The following is a 4,984-nucleotide window of genomic DNA, read 5'->3' on the forward strand; positions in this document are numbered from 1 at the left end:
AAAAACTAGAAAGAAACATTCTGAGAAACTGCTTTGTGATGTGTGAATTCATCTTACAGAACTTTGCCATTCTTTTCATTGAGCAGTCTGATAACACTGTTCCATGGAATCTGCACTAAGATATTTAGGTGTGCATTGAAGTCTACATGGCAAAGGAACTATCCTCAGATAAAAAACAAAAATAAGCTTTCTGAGAAACTTATTTGTAATGTGTGAATTCATCTCACAGTATTACACCATTCCTTTCATTGAGAAGTTTGCTAACACTTTTTTCCTGGAATCTGCTTGGGATATTCAGGAGTGCATTGAGGCCTATGGTGAAAGACGAAATATCCTCAGAGAAAAACTAGAAAGAAGCTTTCTGAGAAACAGCTTTGTGGTGTGTGAATTCATGTCACAGAGTTACACCATTATTTTCATGGAGCAGTTTGGTAGCACTGTTTCTGGGGAATCTGAGAAGGGATGATTTTTATCACATTGAAGCCTATGGTGAAAAATGAAATATCCTCAGATGAAAACTAGAAGCTTTCTGAGAAACTGATTTGTGATGTGTGTATTCATCTCACAGAGTTAAACGATTCTTTTCTTGGAATAGGCTCCTAACACTGTTTTCACGGAATCAGCAATAGGATATTTGGGATCACCATGAAGTCAATGGTGACAAAGGAAATATCCTCAGACTAAAACTAGAAAAAAGCCTTGTGATGAACTTCTTTGTGATTTGTGAATTCACCTCACAGAGTTGAAGAATTCTTTTCGTGGAGCAGTTTGGTAGCACAAATTTGGGGAATTTCTGAAGTGATATTTTACGTTGCATTGAAGCCTATGGTGACAAAAGAAATATCCTCAGATAAAAACTAGAAAGAAGCTTTCTGAGAAAGATCTTTGTGATATGTGAATTCATCTCACAGAGTTACATCTTTCGTTTAATTGAGCAGTCTGTTGACACTGTTTTTGTGGAATCTGCAAAGGGATATTTGGGGACACATTGAGGCCTATAGTGCAAAAGGAAATATCCCCAGATAGAAACTAGAAAGAAGCTTTCTGAGAAACTGCTTTGTTATGTGTGAATTAATCTTACAGGGTTACACTGTTCTTTTCATTGATCTGTTTGCTAACACTATTTTCTTGGAATCTGCAATGGGATATTTTGGAGCACTTTGAAGTTTATAGTGACAAAGGAAATATCCTCATATAAAAATTAGAAAGAAGCTTTCTGAGAAACCACTTTGTGATGTGTTAATTCATCTCACAGAGTTACACCATTCCTTTCATTGATAAGTTTGGTAGCACTGTTTTTGAGGAATCTGTGAAGGGATATTTGGGGTCGCATTGAAGCCTTTGGTGAAAAAGAAGTTTTCTAACACTTATTTTGTGGAATCCGGAATGGGACATTTGGGAGTGCATTGAGGCATATGGTGAAAAAGGAAATATCTTCAGATAAAAATTAGAAAGAGGCTTTCTGAGAATCTACTTTGTGATGCTTGAATTCATCTCACAAATAACACCATTGTTGAAGTCTACGGTGACAATGGAAATATCCTCAGAAAAAAACGAGAAAGAACTTTTCTGAGAAACTCGTTGTGATTTGTGAATTCATCTCACAGAGATATATGGTTCTTTTCATGGAACAGTGTGGTAGAACTGTTTTTGGGGAATCTGAGAAGGGATATTTTGGATCGCATTGAAGTCTATGGTGAGAAAGGAAATATCCTCAGATAAAAACTAGAAAGAAACTTTCTGAGAAAGTTCGTTGTGATGTGCAAATTCATCTCACAGAGTTATACAGTTCTATTCATGGAGAAGTTTGCTAAAACTGTTTTTGTGGAATCTGCAAAGCGATTTTTGCTAGCTTGTTGAGGCCTATAGTGAAAAAGAAAATATCCTCAGATAAAAGCTAGAAAGAAGCTTTCTGGGAAACTAATTCGTGCTGTGTCAATTCACCTGACAGAGTTACACCTTTCCTTTCATTGAGGAGTTTGATAAAACTGTTTTCGTGGAATCTGCAATAGGATATTTGGGATCGCATTGAAGCCTATGTTGACCAAGGAAATATCCCCAGAAAAAAACCAAAAAGATGCTTTCTGAGACACTGCTTTGTCATATGTAAATTCATCTCACAGAGTAACACTGTTCTTTCCATTGAGCAGTTTGCAAACACTGTTTTCTTGGTGTCTGTAATGGGATATTTTGGAGTGCATTGAAGTTTATGGTGACAAAGGAATTATCCTCAGACAAAAACTACAAAGAAGCTTTCTAAGAAACCACTTTGTAATTTGTGAGTTCATCTTACAGAGTTACACGATTTTTTCATGGTACAGTTTGGTTGCATTGTTTTTGGGGAATCTGAGAAGGGACATATTTTATCGCATTGAAGTCTCAGGTGACAAAGGAAATATCTTCATATAAAAACTAGAAAGACGCTTTCTGTGAAACTGCTTTTTGATGTGTGAATTCATCTCACAAAGTTAAACCGTTCTTTTCATTGAGAAGTTTTCTAACACTGTTTTCATGGAATCTGCAAAGGGATGTTCTGGAGCGCATTGTGGCCTATGGTGAAAAAGGACATCACCTCAGATAAAAACAAGAAAGAAGCTTTCTGAGAACTGTTTTCTGATGTGTGAATTCATCTCACATAGTTGCAGGATACTTTTCATGGAGCACTTTGGTAACAGTGTTTTTGGGGAATTTGAGAAGGGATACTTTGGATCGCTTTGAAGCCTATGGTGGAAAAGGAAATATTCTCAGATAAAAACTAGAAATAAATTTTCTGAGAAACTTCTTTGTGATGTGTGAATTCATCCCACAGAGTTATCCCTTTCTTTTCATGGAGCAGTTTGCTAACAATATTTTCTTGTAATCTGCAAAGGGATATTTGGGATCGCATTGAGGCCTATAGTGAATAAGGAAATATCCTCTGATAAAAACTAGAAAGAAGCTTTCTCATAAACTGCTTTGTGATGTTTGACTTCATCTTACAGAGTTACACTGTGCTTTTCATTGAGCAGTTTGATAACACTGCTTTCGTGGAGTCTGCAATAGGATATTTGGGAGCTCATTGAAGCTCACAGTGACAAAGGAATTATACTCGGATAAAAACAAAAAACAATCTTTTGAGAAACTGCTTTGTGATGCATGACTTCACCTCACAGAGTAACACTGTTCTTTTCATTGAACAGTTTGCTAACACTGTTTTCTTGGTATCTGCAATGGGATATTTTGGAGTGAATTGAACCTTCTGGTGACAAAAGAACTATCCTTAGTAAAAACTAGAAATAAGCTTTCTAAGAAAATTCTTTGTGATGTGTGAATTCATCTCAAAGAGTTACACAGTTCTTTTTGTTGATCATTTTGCTAACACTGTTTTCTTGGATTCTGCAATGGGATATTTTGGAGTGCAATTTAAGCTTATGGTGACAAAGGAAATGCCCTCATATAAAAACTAGAAATAAGCCTTCTGAGAAACTATTTTGTGATGTGTTAATTTATCTCACAGAGTTACACGATTCTTTTCATGGATCAGCTTGGTAGCACTGTTTTTGGGGAATCTGAGAAAGTATATGTTGGATTACATTGAAGCCTATGATGACAAAGGAAATATTCTCAGATAAAAACTAGAATAAAGCTTACTGAGAAAGTTATTTGTGATGTTTGAATTCATCTCACAGAGGTACACCTTTATTTTCATGGAGAAGTTTGCTAACACTGTTTACATGGAATCTGCAAAGGGTTATTTGGGAGAGCTTTGAGACCTAAGGTGAAATAGGAAATACCCTCAAATAATAACTAGAAGTAAGCTTTCTGAGAAACTGCTTAGTGATATGTGAATTCGTCACACAGAGTTACACTGTTCTTTGCATTGCACAGTTTGTCTACACTGTTTTATTGAAACCTGAAATGGGATATTTCAGAGCATCTTGAACCTTATGGTGACAAAGGAAATATCCTCATATAAAATCTAGAAAGAAGCGTTCTGAGAAACTGATTTGTGATGTGTTACTTTATCTCACAGAGTTACATGATTCTTTTTATGGATCATTATAGTAGCAGTGTTTTTGGGGAATCTGAGAAGGGATACTTCAGATCTCATTGAAGCCTATGGTGAGAAAGGAAATATCCTCACATAAAAACTAGAAAGAAGCTTTCTGAGAAACGTCTTTGTGATATGTGAATTCATCTGACAGAGTTACACTTCTCTTTTCATGGAGCAGTTTGTTAACATTGTTTTCATGGAATTGGCAATAAGGTAGCCCGGAGCGTATTGAAGCCTATAGTGAAAAATGAAATATCCTCGTATAAAAACTAGAAAGAAGCTTTCTGAGAAACAGCTTTGTTATGTATTATTTCATCTCACAGAGGTACACAATCATTTTCATGTATGAGTTTGGTAGCCGTGTTTTTGGGGAATCTGAGAAGGGATATTTTGGATGGCATTGAAACCTATGGTAACAAATGAAATATCCTCTGATAAAAACTAGAAAGAATCTTTCTCAGAAAGTTCTTTGTGATGTGTGAATTCATCTCACAGAGTTAAATCTTTGTTCTTATGGAACAGTTTGATAACACTGTTTTCCTGGAATCTGCAATAGGATATTTTTGAGCACTTTGAAGCCTTTGGTGACATAGGAGATATCCTCTGATAAAAACCAAAAAGCAGCTTTCTGAGAAATGGCTTGTGATGTATGAATACATCACCATTTACACCATTGAGTTACACCATTCTTTACTTTAAGAAGTTTGCTAAAACTTTTTTCTTTTATTCTGCAATGGGATATTTGAGAGCACATTGAGGAATATGGTGAAAAAGGAAATATCCTCAGATATAAACAAGAAAGAAGTTCTCTGAGAAACTGAATTGTGATATGTGAATTGATCACACAGAGTTACACATTTCTTTCCATGGAGCAGTTTGCCAACACTATTTTCGTGGAATCTGTAAAGGGATATTTGCAAGCGAATTGAGGCAAATGGCAAAAAGAGAAAT

Source organism: Mandrillus leucophaeus, unplaced genomic scaffold (assembly GCF_000951045.1).
Source record: "Mandrillus leucophaeus isolate KB7577 unplaced genomic scaffold, Mleu.le_1.0 Scaffold1130, whole genome shotgun sequence".
In the NCBI taxonomy this organism is placed as follows: Eukaryota; Metazoa; Chordata; class Mammalia; order Primates; family Cercopithecidae; genus Mandrillus; species Mandrillus leucophaeus.